Source organism: Oncorhynchus mykiss, chromosome 6 (assembly GCF_013265735.2).
Source record: "Oncorhynchus mykiss isolate Arlee chromosome 6, USDA_OmykA_1.1, whole genome shotgun sequence".
Lineage (NCBI taxonomy): Eukaryota > Metazoa > Chordata > Actinopteri > Salmoniformes > Salmonidae > Oncorhynchus > Oncorhynchus mykiss.
Window position 1 is genome coordinate 55,346,092 of NC_048570.1, and position 19,243 is coordinate 55,365,334.

Genomic DNA, 19,243 nt, shown 5'->3' on the forward strand with positions numbered 1-19,243 from the left:
CCCGATCTAACTTGTTTGGCATCAAGTGAAAACATTCATCCCTAACTCTGCCAAGCCTACAGTACAAGCAGATGAACTGGTGAAAGCCATCAAGATGTTTTGGCTTGAGAAATTGACGATACAATCACCCCCCCCCTACCCTCCTTCTTTGCAAGTGTCCATTGTCCTGCTAATAGCCCATAATGGGTGGATGGATGGCTTATTTTGTATTCCAATGTATTGAATGAATGTATTAATTTACCATTCTCGGACTGGAAACATTGTTTGCAGAGTTCACAATCTCACTTTCAAGTCCTTGTTTAAAAAAATAATGATATTTTGGAGATTATTTCGTTTTCAAATATCAGAAAGTGAACGGTTGTAATCTGAATCAAGGGGAAAAGGCCATTCTTGAACATGGGGTGAGACAATAGGCCATTTTCATTTTGTCTGGCTTGCCATTCCAAATAAAATTGAATATTTTTTGCTCATATAATTTAAACTGTTTAAACTGTCGCTGTTTAAATTTTCTCTCTAAAAGGATGCATTATGGAAGGAAAATGACATGCGCAAGAAAAGGTGGTCATATGCCTACCTGGTTAAATAAAGGTGAAATAAAAAATATATTTAAAAAAAATCCTTTTAGAGACAATAATACATGCATCCAGGTCAGGATAACCAATAATATACACAAAGCACTAATCCCGACTCTTGTTTTTTAAGTGTTCATAGTTCTAGGTCTATATATTCCTGGTGTCTTTTTTTTAGCAAACATTCCTTATTTTAGTTAAAAAGATACAATTTTCACCTAAAATGACACGCCCAATTTTAACTGCCTGTAGCTCAGGACCTGAAGCAAGGATATGCATATTATTGATACCATTTGAAAGGAAACACTTTGAAGTTCGTGGGAATGTGAGATGAGCAAGTTTAGTGTATATTTGGCCTTGTGTTTTAGTTGATTGTCCGGCTGAAAGGAGACTTTGTCTCCCAGTGTCTGTTGGAAAGCAGACTTAACATGGTTTTCCTCTAGGATTGTGCCTGTGCTTAGCTCTATTCTGTTTCTTTTTACAACAAAGAAAATCCCTAGTCCTTGCCGATGACAAGCATACCCATAACATGATGCAGCCACCACCATGCTTGAAAATATGAAGGGACGCATTTGAAGTCTGTAATGGTGATGTGCCAAATCTGAACCGTTTGGCCTACAAACTAATATGACACCACTGTGGAAAGGGGAAACTCTCATGAACACGATGACACATGATGCTCCGTTTATGCTCTATGATCCCCACAAGTGTCTCAGGACTCGTAACCCATACAAATGAATGGAAGGTAGCTTTGTGCCAACCAAAATAAGCTGTTATATATGTATCCAAAAAATATATATTTCCTGAGCTGTCTTATATCTCCTAGATATAGGACAGACACTTCAAAACCTTATCACTTATCATTAAAAAAATTAACTATCTTTTTTGCCATTTATGAATGTGTATTCAATTCTTTTCTATTAGCTATAGTATAGTATAGCCAAATTCAATATTTTATCAAATAATTTGTAATAAAATATATATATTTATTTAAAGGGGTCCTAAATTTCAAAAGATATTTCACATGTTAGCTTAGTAGAAATGTTTTACTCCTGAAATTAGTTAACAAACAGGTTGAATACTTATTGTCGCTAGACATTTCAGCTTTTCATTTTTTATTAATTTGTAAAAAAAATAAAAATTAAACAATTCCGCTTTGACATTATGGGGTATTGTGTTTAGGTCAGTGACACAAAATCTAATTTTAATGTATTTTGAATTCAGGCTGTAACACAAAACCAATTGAAAAAGTCAAGGGGTGTGAAGGCACTGTATGTACAACATTGTTTACACTATTACAGCTTCAGTTGGACATGTATCTTGTATTGTCTTGTGCCACCAATTCCTCATTGAATCAGAGCGGACCTGAAAAGGTAGGTTCTAAAATCAAATTTAGACCATTAAGAATGACTTAGTCTCGCGAGCCAGATACTGGATTCTCATTGGAGGGTCGACAGCGAGGCTAAGGATGACTAGTCTGGGATATGTTAAATTTAGTCATTTTTTTTCTACACAAAACAATTGTTTCATTCATGTAAACATAGTGGAGATCTTACCCAATGTCAAACAGACCAATTCAAAAACAATACGGAAGTATAATCCTCTCCCCAGTATCCATCCTCACACTCCCGATTGACAAATATTATCTTGATAATTCAATGCTGCTATGGCAACATTGTTCTAAATCCTTCCATTCGTATCTGTCTAATCTTGTTGTCGATGGTTGTCTTGACAATTTATCCTGAGTTTGTGATTGTCTGGGCAGTCATAGTTCATATCAAACTCAGACGTTTTTCCTCCAAACCAACCGTTAATCTCCAGGATTAGAGTTGAGGATTATTTGTTGTGAAGGTGAGACCACACACTGTATATTACATTGTGTTTGCCACAATTAAGTGGCAAACAGTCACGGAAGAAGGAGACCACATAGGCTTTAGAGAACTTAAGAGAGATTTTCCAATGGGTTCAGAGTGAGTTGTGTAACAGGGAACAATCTGTCGACATTGTTGTTGAGTTATGGCTGTATCTGTTTCAGTGACAGATATAAATCATTTCCTTACCAGTAGAGAATTAATTATCTGCAATTGTGAGACATTTTCTTACCCTGGATGCCCAGAGTGCATATGCCTATGTTAACGCTGATCCTTCTAGCAAGCAGCTCTAACGCCCTGAACCAGAGCTAGGTGGATGTGTGTTTGTCCTGATTATTTTCTCTGCTTCACTTCCAGCACTAAGACTGTATTGATAGGTTCTCTCAGTGTTTAACGCTACTCCTATTGGCTATCTCACGCAGTAAAGCTGCACTGATTGGACCACACTCCCTCTCCAGGTGCCTGGTGGATGTCTGTCCAGCTGAGGAGTTTCCTGAGGTTGAGGCAGAGGCAAAGCCAGTCGATCCAAGTCTCCCAGTGTCTACCCCCAGAGAGTCTTCCCCTGAACCAGAGCCAGAAGCGACAAAGAAAGTCTCCCCCAGCGGCAAAGGCCCCGGCAATGACCGACCAGCCAGAACCAGCCAACCAGAAGGCTCAGCCTACTGCCACTCCTCAGGTAGGGAACATTTTAACTGTCAACAGGTAACCTTGTTATTACACTGTAGTTACATGTGTGTTACCAATGCTATTACTTTGGAGAATATTTTTTTTCTGTTCACTGCTCTCATTACAGAAAGAGGAAGGTGCTGACGAAGGAGGGTGTGAAGGTGAGTCTTCCTGCTTCATGTAATATGAGAATATTCATCAATGCTGAACAGTAGTGCACATATGCTACATGGACAAAAGTTTTGGACACCTGCTCATCGAACATCTCATTCCAAAAGTCACGGGCACTAATATGGAGTTGGTCTCCCCTTTGCTGCTATAAGTCTCCACTCTTCTGGGAAGGCTTGTTATTTATTTATTTTAATTTCACCTTTATTTAACCAGGTAGGCCAGTTGAGAACAAGTTCTCATTTACAACTGCTACCTGGCCAAGATAAAGCAAAGCAGTGCGACAAAAACAACAACACAGAGTTACACATGGGATAAACAAGCGTACAGTCAATAACACAATAGAAAAATCTATGTTCAGTGTGTACAAATGTAGTAAGATGTAGTAAGATTATGGAGGTAAGGCAATAAATAGGCCATAGTGGCGAAATAATTACAATTTAGCATTAACACTGGAGTGATAGATGTGCAGATGATGATGTGCAAGAAGAGATACTGGGGTGCAAAAGATCAACAACCAAAAAAATAACAATATGGGGATGACGTAGTTGGGTGAACTATTTACAGATGGGCTGTGTACAGGTACAGTGATTGGTAAGCTGCTCTGACAGCTGATGCTTAAAGTTAGAGAGGGAGATAGAAGTCTCCAGCTTCAGTGATTTTTGCAATTCGTTCCAGTCATTGGCAGCAGAGAACTGGAAGGAAAGGCAGCCAAATGGGGTGTTGGCTTTGTGGATGAGCAGTGAAATATACCTGCTCGAGTCTGTGCTATGGGTGGGTGTTGCTATGGTGACCAGTGAGCTGAGATAAGGCGGGGCTTTACCTAGAAAATACTTATAGATGACCTGGAGCCAGTGGGTCTGGCAAAAAATATGTATCGAGGGCCAGCCAACTAGAGCATACAGGTCGCAGTGGTGGGTAGTATATGGGGCTTGACCTCAACCCCGGATTTCCACTAGATGTTGGAACATTGCTGCAGGGACTTGCTTCCATTTAGCCACAAGAGCATTAGTGAGGTCGGGCACTGATGTTGGGCGATTAGGTCTGGCTCACAGTCTGCGTTGTAATTCATCCCAAAAGTATTCAATGGGGTTGAGGTCAGGACTCTGTACAGGCCTGTCAAGTTCTTCCACACCAATCTCGACAAATAATTTCTGTATTGACTTCGCTTTGTGCACGGGGGCATTGTCATGCTGAAACAGGAAAAAGCCTGCCCCAAACTGTTGCCACATTGTTGGAAGCAAAGAATCGTATAGAATGTCATTGTATGCTGTAGCGCTAACATTTTCTTCACCAGAACTAATGGGCGTAGCTCTGACAATGAAAAACAGCCCAAACCATTATTCCTCCTCCACCAAACTTTACAGATGGCACTACGCATTGGGGCAGGTAGCATTCTCCTGGCATGCCAGATGGTGAAGCGTGATACATCACTCCAGGGAACGTGTTTCCACTGCTCTTGTGCTGACGTTGCTTCCAGAGGCAGTTTGGAACTCGGTAGTGAGTGTTGCAACCGAGGACAGGCACGCTATGCGCTTCGGCACTCAACGGTCCCGCTCTGTGAGCTTGTGTTGCCTAAAACTTTGTGGTTGAGCTGTTATTGCTCCTAGACATTTCCACTTCACAATAGTTGACAGTTGACCGGGGCAGCTCTAGCAGGGCAGAAATCTGACGAACTGAATTGTTGGAAAGGTGACATCCTACTGTATGATGGTGCCACGTTGAAGGTCACTAAGCTCTTTATTAAGGCCATTCTACTGCCAATGTTTGTCTATGAATCTTAAAATTACATGGCTGTGTGCTTGATTTTATACACCTGTCAGCAAACGGGTATGGCTGAAAGAGCCGAATCGACTAATTTGAAAGGGTGTCCACATACCTTTGTATGTATAGTTTATATGACGGCACAACTACCAGACATTAAAACTACTACTAATAACTACTACTCTAACATTTTCGATCTTATCATGACTTCCAGTTTTGCTCGATTGTTTTTATCTGATTGGCTGTCTGACGGTGTCACCACCCAGTGCCCTCCAGTTGCTCTCCAATCAGGAGCCTGCTTGTGCATATCCCCCACGCCTGCCAGTGCCTCGACAGTCTCACCCAGTTGCTACGCTATGACAACCTGACCCCTCCTAAACTGTCCATGCTCGCCCTGACAGAAAAGCTAACCCTGCTAAAACATGACATGTCCAAGCTACTCAAGCAGGCACAACAGTACTGCCAAATTATCCTCAACAGACTTAACCCAAACACAGTGTCCCAACCCCAACCCCAGGAGGATGCCTCCAAGGAGTAGCACTCCCATCCCCTGTCCCAACGCCTTCCCCTCCCTGCAGACCTGTAGTTAGATTCATAAAATGAGTGTCAAATTAGATCAACCTTCTCCTCAGAGCACCAAATCAAGTTTCACCTATCCTGAGACTTCCCGACCCCATCCTGAACCCATCCTCACCCCTGACCCCTTGACCCCCGACCTCCACATCTCTGCCATCATGCTCTCTACATTCCCCCCTGCTTCATCGAGAAGAGCAGCAGCCATCCACTCACTGCTAAGGTGAACCGAACCCTCTAAAGGATGAAATGTCCTGTGCCGTGCTGTTCTGTTCTGTGTTGTGCATTGCTGTGTCATGTTGTGCCGTGCTGTGTTGTCGTTCTTTCACATCAATGACAATAGCCTCTCTATTGATTTATTTTAATCTGTCAGGGATTCCTCCGAGAGTTCTGGAATGTTGATGTGTATCAAAGTTCTAGAATCCTACTTTGTGTTCTTCAGAGAACGTTGGTAAGGACAGAGGGAATGTGCTGCCAGTAGTTAAAGTAGAGGATGTGGACAGAGACAGAGACATAAACTGAACAAGTTCAACAGACGTGACATCGACAGGAATGGAATAATGTGTCCCTGAGCAAAGGGGGGGTCAAAATCAAAAGTAAGTTAGTATCTGGTGTGGCCACCAGCTGCATTAAGTACTGCAGTGCATCTCCTCCTCATGGACTGCACCAGATTTGCCAGTTCTTGCTGTGAGATGTTACCCCAGTCTTCCACCAAGGCACCTGCAATTTCCCAGACATTTCTGGGGGGGATTGGCCCTAGCCCTCACCCTCCAATCCAACAGGTCCCAGACGTGCTCAATGGGATTGAGATCCGGGCTCTTCGCTGGCCATAGCAGAACACTGACATTCCTGTCTTGCAGGAAATCACGCACAGAACGAGCAGTATGGCTGGTGGCATTGTCATGCTGGAGGGTCATGTCAGGATGAGCCTGCAGGAAGGGTATCACATGAGGGAGGAGGATGTCTTCCCTGTTACGCACAGTGTTGAGATTGCCTGAAATGACAACAAGCTCAGTTCAATGGTGCTGTGACACACCGCCCCAGACCATGACGGACCCTCCACCTCCACATCGATCCCGCTCCAGAGTACAGGCCTTGGTGTAACGCTCATTCCTTCTACGATAAACGTCAATCCGACCATCACCCCTGGTGAGACAAAACCGCGACTCGTCAGTGAAGAGTACTTTTTGCCAGTCTTGTCTGGTCCAGCGACGGTGGGTTTGTGCCTATAGGCAATGTTGTTGCTGTTGATGTCTGGTGAGGATCTGCCTTACAACAGGCCTACAAGCCCTCTGTCCAGCCTCTCTCAGCCTATTGCCGACAGTCTGAGCACTGCTGGAGGGATTGTGCGTTCCTGGTGTAACTCGGGCAGTTGTTGTTGCTGTCCTGTACCTGTCCCGCAGATGTGATGTTCGGATGTTCGGGTGTACTGATCCTGTGCAGGTGTTGACGATCAGTTGTCTGTCCTGTCTCCCTGTAGTGCTGTCTTAGGAGTCTCACAGTACGGACATTGCAATTTATTGCCCATGCCACATCTGCAGTGCTCATGCCTCCTTGCAACATGCCTAAGGCACGTTCACACAGATGAGCAGGGACCCTGGGCATCTTTCTTTTGTGTGTTTTCCAGAGTCAGTAGAAAGGCCTCTTTAGTGTCCTAAGTTTTCATAACTGTGACCTTAATTGCCTACCGTCTGTAAGCTGTTAGTGTCGTAACGACCGTTCCACAGGTGCATGTTCATTAATTGTTTATAGTTCATTGAGTAAGCATGGGAAACCGTGTTTAAACCCTTTACAATGAAGATCTGTGAAGTTATTTTGATTTTTACGAATTATCTTTGAAAGACAGGGTCCTGAAAAAGGGACGTTTCTTTTTTGCTGAGTCTAGCTGTTCCAGACTTGCTCTGTAGTGATTTTCCTAGGATGACCCTAATATTACTCTCTCTTTTTTTCTCACACATTCAGCAAAGCTGTGGCTACAGAGTACGTTATGGCAGCTTTGTTTGTGCAGCTATTCTGCCCTTTTCTCTTTGTCTCCTATTGCCTAACCTTGTTTCGCAGAGGACAGCTCTTAACAATTTTTTTATTTTTTAATTTCACCTTTATTTAACCAGGCTGTGGCAATGGCTGGAACAGAGTAAATAGAATCAATCATATATATTTGCACCTTTATTTAACTAGGCAAGTCAGTTAAGAACAAATTATTATTTACAATGACAGTCTAGGAACAGTGGGTTAACTACCTTGTTCAGGGGTAGAACAATTTTTACCTTGTCAGCTCAGGGATTCGATCCACCAACCTTGCAGTTACTGGACCAACACTCTAACCACTAGGCTTCCTGCCGCCCCTCGTTATGGAAGCCACGCATTTGATGTATTTGATACCATTACTATGAGCCCGTCCTCCCCAATTAAGGTGCCACCAAACTCCTGTGATGCAAACACGCATTTACACTTGCACACACACACACTCGCTCACTCACTGATGATGTCATATACTGCAGGGATCGTCCAGCATCAGTGGCCAGCTTTGGCAGTGTGAATATCCAAGAGAGAGTGACTACACTGGTCAAGCTGTTTAAGGCGAGGATGGTCCACAAGAAGGAAAAACTGATGGACCCTGATGACTCTGAGGAAGACAGCCCCCGAGCCTCTAGGCTACCACTAAACATGACCTTTAACCTGTGACCCTGACCCTTAACCTTACAACAAGCAAAATAGACAATTGCCATACGATTTTCTAAAATACACAAATGCAAGCCTGACCCACATCCTTTTTCACATAACCTATCACTTTTGACTCCCAGCCCCAGCCAAGGCACCCCCTCCTCCCCTGCCCCCAGAAGAGGATATGAAGGACATCCCAGGCCCGGTGGAGGAGGAAGAGGCGGAGGAGTTCTGGGACTTGTATGGATACCAAATCAAAATCCTCAAACTTCCCAAAATGCTCCCACTTCCTAGTTGGCTTCAAACTATAGTGGACTATCGTTTCCCATCCAGCATCGACCTCTATACTGTTGAGTCATAACATATTATACTTAAGCACTAAGGCCCGAGGAGGTGTGGTACTGTGTATGGCCAATATTCCACGGCAAAGGGCTATTCTTATGCTCATCGCAATGAGTGCCTTGGTACACCCCTTAGCCGTGGTATATTGGCCATATACCACAAATGACTGAGGTGCATTACTGCTATTATAAATTGGTTATCAACATGCAGTGCCTTGCAAAAGTATTCACCCCCTTGCCATTTTTCCTATTTTGTTGCATTACAACCTGTAATTTAAATTTCATGTAATGGACATTCACAAAATAGTCCAGATTGGTGATGTGAAATTAAAAAAATAACTTGTTAAAAAAAATTCAAATAAAATTACAACGGAAAGTGGTGCATTCACCCCCTTTGCTACGAAGCCCCTAAATAAGATCTGCTGCAACCAATTACCTTCAGAAGTCACATAATTCATTAAATAAAGTTCACCTGTGTGCAATGTAAGTGTCACATGAACGGTCACATATATAAATCAAATCAAATCAAATGTTATTTGTCACATACACATGGTTAGCAGATGTTAATGCGAGTGTAGCGAAATGCTTGTGCTTCTAGTTCCGACAATGCAGTAATAACCAACAAGTAATCTAACTAACAATTCCAAAACTACTGTCTTGTACACAGTGTAAGGGGATAAAGAATATGTACATAGGGATATATGAATGAGTGATGGTACAGAGCAGCATAGGCAAGATACAGTAGATGGTATCGAGTACAGTATATACATATGAGATGAGTATGTAAACAAAGTGGCATAGTTAAAGTGGCTAGTGATACATGTATTACATAAGGATACAGTCGATGATATAGAGTACAGTATATACGTATGCATATGAGATGAATAATGTAGGGTAAGTAACATTATATAAGGTAGCATTGTTTAAAGTGGCTAGTGATATATTTACATCATTTCCCATCAATTCCCATTATTAAAGTGGCTGGAGTTGAGTCAGTGTCAGTGTGTTGGCAGCAGCCACTCAATGTTAGTGGTGGCTGTTTAACAGTCTGATGGCCTTGAGATAGAAGCTGTTTTTCAGTCTCTCGGTCCCAGCTTTGATGCACCTGTACTGACCTCGCCTTCTGGATGATAGCGGGGTGAACAGGCAGTGGCTCGGGTGGTTGATGTCCTTGATGATCTTTATGGCCTTCCTGTGACATCGGGTGGTGTAGGTGTCCTGGAGGGCAGGTAGTTTGCCCCCGGTGATGCGTTGTGCAGACCTCACCACCCTCTGGAGAGCCTTACGGTTGAGGGCGGAGCAGTTGCCGTACCAGGCGGTGATACAGCCCGCCAGGATGCTCTCGATTGTGCATCTGTAGAAGTTTGTGAGTGCTTTTGGTGACAAGCCGAATTTCTTCAGCCTCCTGAGGTTGAAGAGGCGCTGCTGCGCCTTCTTCACAATGCTGTCTGTGTGGGTGGACCAATTCAGTTTGTCTGTGATGTGTATGCCGAGGAACTTAAAACTTGCTACCCTCTCCACTACTGTTCCATCGATGTGGATAGGGGGGTGTTCCCTCTGCTGTTTCCTGAAGTCCACAATCATCTCCTTAGTTTTGTTGACGTTGAGTGTGAGGTTATTTTCCTGACACCACACTCCGAGGGCCCTCACCTCCTCCCTGTAGGCCGTCTCGTCGTTGTTGGTAATCAAGCCTACCACTGTTGTGTCGTCCGCAAACTTGATGATTGAGTTGGAGGCGTGCGTGGCCACGCAGTCGTGGGTGAACAGGGAGTACAGGAGAGGGCTCAGAACGCACCCTTGTGGGGCCCCAGTGTTGAGGATCAGCGGGGAGGAGATGTTGTTGCCTACCCTCACCACCTGGGGGCGGCCCGTCAGGAAGTCCAGTACCCAGTTGCACAGGGCGGGGTCGAGACCCAGGGTCTCGAGCTTGATGACGAGCTTGGAGGGTACTATGGTGTTGAATGCCGAGCTGTAGTCAATGAACAGCATTCTCACATAGGTATTCCTCTTGTCCAGATGGGTTAGGGCGGTGTGCAGTGTGGTTGAGATTGCATCGTCTGTGGACCTATTTGGGCGGTAAGCAAATTGGAGTGGGTCTAGAGTGTCAGGTAGGGTGGAGGTGATATGGTCCTTGACTAGTCTCTCAAAGCACTTCATGATGACGGAAGTGAGTGCTACGGGGCGGTAGTCGTTTAGCTCAGTTACCTTAGCTTTCTTGGGAACAGGAACAATGGTGGCCCTCTTGAAGCATGTGGGAACAGCAGACTGGTATAGGGATTGATTGAATATGTCCGTAAACACACCGGCCAGCTGGTCTGCGCATGCTCTGAGGGCGCGGCTGGGGATGCCGTCTGGGCCTGCAGCCTTGCGAGGGTTAACACGTTTAAATGTCTTACTCACCTCGGCTGCAGTGAAGGAGAGACGTTGCAGGCCGTGTCAGTGGCACTGTATTGTCCTCAAAGCGGGCAAAAAAGTTATTTAGTCTGCCTGGGAGCAAGACATCCTGGTCCGTGACTGGGCTGGATTTCTTCCTGTAGTCCGTGATTGACTGTAGACCCTGCCACATGCCTCTTGTGTCTGAGCCGTTGAATTGAGATTCTACTTTGTCTCTGTACTGACGCTTAGCTTGTTTGATAGCCTTGCGGAGGGAATAGCTGCACTGTTTGTATTCGGTCATGTTACCAGACACCTTGCCCTGATTAAAAGCAGTGGTTCGCGCTTTCAGTTTCACGCGAATGCTGCCATCAATCCACGGTTTCTGGTTAGGGAATGTTTTAATCGTTGCTATGGGAACTACATCTTCAACGCACGTTCTAATGAACTCACACACCGAATCAGCGTATTCGTCAATGTTGTTGTCTGACGCAATACGAAACATGTCCCAGTCCACGTGGTGGAAGCAGTCTTGGAGTGTGGAGTCAGCTTGGTCGGACCAGCGTTGGACAGACCTCAGCGTGGGAGCCTATATATATATATATACACACACACACGTTCACACACACGTTCTGGAAGGCCCCAGCGTCTGCAACACCACTAACCAAGGGGCACCACCAAGCAAGCGGCACCATGACGACCAAGGAGCTCTCCGAACAGGTCAGGGACAAAGTTGTGGAGAAGTACAGATCCGGGATGGGTTATAAAAAATATCAGAAACAGTGAACATCCTACTGAGCACCATTAAATCCATTATTAAAAAATATAAAGAATATGGCACCACAACAAACCTACCAAGAGAGCGCCGCCCACCAAAACTCACGGACTAGGCAAGGAGGGCATTAATCAGAGAGGCAACAAAGAGACCAAAGATAACCCTGAAGGAGCTGCAAAGCTCCACAGAGGAGATTGGAGTATCTGTCCATAGGACCACATTAAGCCGTACACTCCACAGAGCTGGGCTTTATGGAAGAGTGGCCAGAAAAAAAGCCATAGCTTAAAGAAAAAAATAACAAACATGTTTGGTGTTCGCCAAAAGGCATGTGGGAGACTCCCCAAACATATGGAAGAAGGTACTCTTATCAGATGAGACTAAAATTGAGCTTTTTGGCCATCAAGGCAAGCACTATGTCTGGCACAAACCCAACACCTCTCATCACCCCGAGAACAACATCCCCACAGTGAAGCATGGTGGTGTGAAGATGTTTTTCACCGGCAGGGACTGGGAGTTTTGCCATGAAGAATGGGCAAAAATCCCAGTGGCTAGATGTGCCAAGCTTATAGAGACATACCCCAAGAGACTTGTAGCTGTTATTGCTGCAAATGGTGTCTCTACAAAGTATTGACTTTTGGGGGGTGAACAGTTATGCATGCTCAAGTTTTCAGTTTTTTTGTCTTATTTCTTGTTTGTTTCACAATAAAAAATATTTTTGCATCTTCAAAGTTGTGTAAATCAAATTATACAAACCCCCACAAAATCTATTTTAATTCCAGGTTGTAAGGAAACAAAATAGGAAAAATGCCAAGGGCGGTGAATACTTTCGCAAAGCACTGTAATTATACAGTGAACAAGTAATTTTGTATTTAAGCGATGAGGCACTAGGGGGTGTGGTGTATTGCCAATATACCACGTTTAAGGACTGTTCTTAGGCACGACGCAACGCAGATTGCCTGCATACAGCCCTTAGCCGTGGTATATTAGCCATATGCTACAAACCCAAGAGGTGCCTTTTCGCAATTATAAACATAATTAGATCGGTAAAAAATTATTTGCCGTCATACCCGTGGAATACAATCTAATATAGCACGGCTTTCAGCCAATCAGTATCCAGGACCCAAACTATATAATAGTGGATAGCATCCCTCACCAATTTGACTACCATATACCCCTGTACCATTATACATAACTATACAACACAATACTTTACCGACATGACCAGCTGGCGAATGAGTGCGCCTGTTACAGTCTCATATCACAACTGGATCTTGACAATAAAATATGAACTATCTTTACCAACCTGATCTTCGGCCCTGATACTAATGTAATGAAATCATAATATGCCTTTTATCCCCCACTGACTTTTTATATTCACGTTGTAGTTGACTCTGCTCTGCTCTGTTTGTGCCTATTGTCTCCCTGTAGACCTGGTCTACGTGGTGTGGCTGTTCTTTGTGATGATGGCGTGGAACTGGAACGTGTGGCTGATCCCTGTGCGCCGGGCCTTCCCCTACCAGACTGCAGACAACATCTACTGGTGGCTGTTAATGGACTACACCTGTGACCTTATTTACATCAACGACATCCTGGTCTTTCAGCCCCGCCTGGAGTTTGTACACAGAGGAGATATTGTGGTAAGGGGATCTGGATACTCGTGTATCCTGTAGGCAACCACATATGCACATGCATGTACTGAGATTCACATATACACAAACAGGCCCTCACACAAACAGGCCCTCTATGGCAAGTATTACTAGAAAATGTATGCCAACACAGACAGTCATACACACAGTCCGAAAAAAATTAAATGATGTTCTAATTTCTTATATTTTCCTACAGAGTGACAAAAAGGACATGAGAGACAACTACATGAAAACAGAGCGATTCAAGGTGAGGCTGAAGCTCCACTGTTTCTCCTTGTTGACTAGGCTAGTAGATAAGTAACTCTGTATTTCTAAGATGGACGTGAGGAGTGTTGGTTTGTTATAGAATTATTTGTCTTTCAGATGGATTGTATCAGTATGTTCCCCATGGAGATATTTTACTTCTTTACTGGAGTTAACTCCCTCCTCAGATTCCCCCTCCTACTGAAGGTAGACAGACATACACATACATTCTTTGTAGTGCTTAGATCTTAGTGATTAGTGTTTGATTATTGATGACTCTCTGTTGTCTCTCTCTCTGTTTCAGTACATGGCTTTCTTTGAGTTCAACGACCGTTTGGAAGCAGTAATGAAGAAAGCCTACATCTACAGGTACCAGAGAGGGACACATAGAACACACTTTGACCATCAACCACACATACATACTCTACACTGGACATTCGCTCAGCACGTAAACACTCAGCAGAGAAAACTAAGCCAACACACTCAAAACACAATACGCATATTTAGCCAGCAGAGGGTGCTGTAGCCCTTACTGAGCTCAAATAACTTTTTCTCATTCCCCCTCCTCTAGCTCTCCCTCTCTCAGAGGGATCCTGACCACTTCCTAACTGTTGTATTCTCTCCACATCAACGCCTGTCTGTTCTATTGGGGTTCTGACTATGAGGGGCTGGGGTCCATTAAGTGGGTCTACGACTGCAGAGGGAACAGGTGAGGAGAATACCGCTACACAGTCACTAAACAGCCAAAAAGCTCATACCAACCACATTACCACAATACAAAACAGCTTTTTCTAAGTCCTCTTCTGCTATCACCTTTCAAATGTGTATTTATCCTAGATGTGTGTGTGCATGTATTTGTCTGACATCTGTGTGTATACTGTACCTCTGTCTGTCTGTGTGCCCAGTTATATCCGGTGTTACTACTTGGTCTCCCGGACCCCACCACCGTGTTCGAGATCACATTCCAGCTCGTCAACTACTTTGTTGGTGTCTTTGCTTTCTCCATCATTATTTTTATTTTTTATTTTTTTTATTTCACCTTTATTTAACCAGGTAGGCAAGTTGAGAACAAGTTCTCATTTACAATTGCGACCTGGCCAAGATAAAGCAAAGCAGTTCGACACATACAACGACACAGAGTTACACATGGAGTAAAACAAACATACAGTCAATAATACAGTATAAACAAGTCTATATACGATGTGAGCAAATGAGGTGAGATAAGGGAGGTAAAGGCAAAAAAAGGCCATGGTGGCAAAGTAAATACAATATAGCAAGTAAAACACTGGAATGGTAGATTTGCAATGGAAGAATGTGCAAAGTAGAAATAAAAATAATGGGGTGCAAAGGAGCAAAATAAATACATTAATTAAATACAGTAGGGAAAGAGGTAGTTGTGTGGGCTAAATTATAGGTGGGCTATGTACATGTGCAGTAATCTATGAGCTGCTCTGACAGTTGGTGCTTAAAGCTAGTGAGGGAGATAAGTGTTTCCAGTTTCAGAGATTTTTGTAGTTCATTCCAGTCATTGGCAGCAGAGAACTGGAAGGAGAGGCGGCCAAAGAAAGAATTGGTTTTGGGGGTGACTAGAGAGATATACCTGCTGGAGCGTGTGCTACAGGTGGGAGATGCCATGGTGACCAGCGAGCTGAGATAAGGGGGGACTTTACCTAGCAGGGTCTTGTAGATGACATGGAGCCAGTGGGTTTGGCGACGAGTATGAAGCGAGGGCCAGCCAACGAGAGCGTACAGGTCGCAATGGTGGGTAGTATATGGGGCTTTGGTGACAAAACGGATTGCACTGTGATAGACTGCATCCAATTTGTTGAGTAGGGTATTGGAGGCTATTTTGTAAATGACATCGCCAAAGTCGAGGATTGGTAGGATGGTCAGTTTTACAAGGGTATGTTTGGCAGCATGAGTGAAGGATGCTTTGTTGCGAAATAGGAAGCCAATTCTAGATTTAACTTTGGATTGGAGATGTTTGATATGGGTCTGGAAGGAGAGTTTACAGTCTAACCAGACACCTAAGTATTTGTAGTTGTCCACGTATTCTAAGTCAGAGCCGTCCAGAGTAGTGATGTTGGACAGGCGGGCAGGTGCAGGTAGCGATCGGTTGAAGAGCATGCATTTAGTTTGACTTGTTTTACTTTATTTAAGAGCAATTGGAGGCCACGGAAGGAGAGTTGTATGGCATTGAAGCTTGCCTGGAGGGTTGTTAACACAGTGTCCAAAGAAGGGCCAGAAGTATACAGAATGGTGTCGTCTGCGTAGAGGTGGATCAGAGACTCACCAGCAGCAAGAGCGACCTCATTGATGTATACAGAGAAGAGAGTCGGTCCAAGAATTGAACCCTGTGGCACCCCCATAGAGACTGCCAGAGGTCCGGACAGCAGACCCTCCGATTTGACACACTGAACTCTATCAGAGAAGTAGTTGGTGAACCAGCCGAGGCAATCATTTGAGAAACCAAGGCTGTCGAGTCTGCCGATGAGGATGTGGTGATTGACAGAGTCGAAAGCCTTGGCCAGATCAATGAATACGGCTGCACAGTAATGTTTCTTATCGATGGCGGTTAAGATATCGTTTAGGACCTTGAGCGTGGCTGAGGTGCACCCATGACCAGCTCTGAAACCAGATTGCATAGCAGAGAAGGTATGGTGAGATTCGAAATGGTCGGTAATCTGTTTGTTGACTTGGCTTTCGAAGACCTTAGAAAGGCATGGTAGGATAGATATAGGTCTGTAGCAGTTTGGGTCAAGAGTGTCCCCCCCTTTGAAGAGGGGGATGACCGCAGCTGCTTTCCAATCTTTGGGAATCTCAGACGACACGAAAGAGAGGTTGAACAGGCTAGTATTAGGGGTGGCAACAATTTCGGCAGATAATTTTAGAAAGAAAGGGTCCAGATTGTCTAGCTGATTTGTAGGGGTCCAGATTTTGCAGCTCTTTCAGAACATCAGCTGAACGGATTTGGGAGAAGGAGAAATGGGGAAGGCTTGGGCGAGTTGCTGTGGGGGGTGCAGTGCTGTTGACCGGGGTAGGAGTAGCCAGGTGGAAAGATGGATATGATGGGTCAAGTAGGTTCATTAAGGCACGCTGTAGCAAAACTTTTTACAACTAAAAATAAAAAAAAGCGTTTCTTGATGGCTCAGATAGTATGTTCTTGTTTCTGAGCGTTTTCTTCCGTTTCATGCCTACTGAACATAAGGCCTGTTGTTCTGCTGTTGTACCAGATGAGAGATGTGGCGGGGGCTGCCACCCGTACTACCGGGCCTGCATGGACAACACCATCAAGTACATGACCTCCTACCACATCCCCAAAGAGGTCCAGAACCGAGTGAAGACCTGGCACGACTACACCTGGAAGATACAGGGCATGCTGGGTGAGGAACGTTGGCTAAATGTTGTGAAAGTGCTGCATGTGAAAACGTTACAAAGAGGCTGTTTCTGTTATGGGCCTAGCTGCTCACTCACCCCCTATCTCTCTCCTTCTCTCTGTCCATCTGTCTCCCTACTTACCTTTATACCTCTCTCTCTGTCTCTCTCTCTCCCTACAGAGGAGCAGGAGCTGTTGATCCAGCTGCCAGATAAGATGAGGGTGGACATGGCTGTGGATGTTCACTACTACATTGTCAGTAAAGTGGCCCTGTTCCCGGTAAGGGGAGGGAAGGAGTCTAATGCAGACACTCAGACATTGCAGTCCTCATCTTTGTCAAATCTTCAATAATACATACTGTACTCTTTCTTCTCTCTCTCTCGTGTTTTTTTTATTTCTCCAATTGTACTAAACTCCCTCTTTCATGTCTCTCTATTCCCTGCCTCTATATCTGCCCCCCCCCCTTCCCTCTTTCTCTCTCTCTCTTTCTCTCTCTCTCTCTCTCTCTCTATTCCAGGGCTGTGACAGACAGATGATATTTGACATGTTGATGAGGCTCGAGTCTGTGGTATACCTGCCTGGGGACTTTGTCTGTAAAAAAGGTAGACCTGTGGAGTGATGCCCTCACCCTCTCATCACAGCTTTACCCCAAGCTTAGCCTAAATCACTTGCACATGGTCCATTCTCCCTCTGTAAACGATACCTCTAATTGCACCTGTGCGTGATCTGCTATAATGTGCTGTGTGTCCAGTGTGGGCAGGGTGAGATCGGCAGGGAGATGTATATCATCAAGCAGGGGGCGGTTCAGGTGGTGGGAGGACCTGATTTGAAAACTGTGTTTGTAACAATCAGGGCCGGCTCTGTGTTTGGAGAAATCAGGTGAGAGCTCCCCCTTAATCCCTGGTCCAAATCTTTTCCTCATATACAGTATCATGTTTTGGAATATCTAAGGGCTGTACATTGTACACAATCCCAATGAACCTGTTTCAGCGCTCATGCGTGAAACAATGTGCATGCTATGCCTCTAGCTTGCCTCTAGCATGTCTCTAAGCATGAAGCATGTGTTTAGTGTTTGTTTGGCGTATAACCCATATATGTCCTCCGATTGGACAGCTTGTTGGCAGGGGGCGGGGGGAACAGACGCACGGCCAACGTGTGATGGCTCACGGATTCGCTAACCTCTTCATCCTGGATAAGAGGGACCTCTCAGACATCCTGGTGCACTACCCCGAGTCCCAGAAACAAAGTGAGGGGGTGACCTCTCGAATCCAACTTTCCTACCTTTTCCACTTCCCCTATCCCTCTCTTCTTACCCAGGACACATCCAAAAGGCCCGAGGAGGGAGGTCAAATGGAAAGGCTGGGTTGTGGGATATGAGTCTTGGAGAAGGGAAGGGTGGAGGGGATGGATAACCTACACACAGCCAACACATATCCCACTACATATTGTACACCGATCTTGTGATTGCTCACGTGATGGCGAGGCAAAAGGTGCGCTCTCTCTCTTTCTCTCACTTTACCAAGCCTCTATCTCTCCGCTTCATCTCTTCATCCATCTGTATCCCTCTCCCTCTATCTGTTCATCCATTCTTTATCTCGATCTCTTTCCCTCTCTGCTGTAATTCTCTCTCTCTCTCTTTGATAATGGTTAAGAGGAGTTTGAGCTCCTGATGAAGTATTATTGGTTTAAGTGAGAGGCAGGCAGAAGTTCAGAGGGAATCAGATCCGGATAAACAGACAGTCTCATGACCTACTCTAACTCATCCGTGGCATCAATTTACCTCATGAGTGAGGACAGGGCGTGTGTGTGTGTGTGTGTGTGTGTGTGCCTAAATGTTTCAAGCCCACAAAATACATCAATGTACACAGTGTATATGCACAGTGAGACCCTATCTAAAAGGTTCACTTCAGTCTGACTGACCTGACCACAACTTTTCCCTACCTCTCTCCCATTCTAGGAAAATTCTGACTAAGAATAAGAAGCCAGAGGAAAAGGCAGAGGCGAAGGAGACTGCCGAGGTGATCCCAGACAGGCCAGAGACCCCCAAGCTGTTGAAAGCAGCCCTGGTGGTTACAGAGCAGGCAGGCATTAAGGGCACCTTTGCCAAGCTGAAAGAGGGCTACAAACCTACTGAGACTGAGGTAAATAGTACACGCATGCATTTACATGCACACACCTAGTGTCATAAACAGCTACCTCTGTGTCTGTCCCTTC

At 44.7% G+C, this 19,243-nt stretch overlaps 1 pseudogene; it reads left to right on the forward strand.

Moving 5' to 3' along the window:
• The first annotated feature begins 5,637 nt into the window (after positions 1 to 5,637).
• On the forward strand, positions 5,638 to 18,651 carry LOC110526930 (annotated as a pseudogene).
• Positions 18,652 to 19,243: the final 592 nt, after the last annotated feature.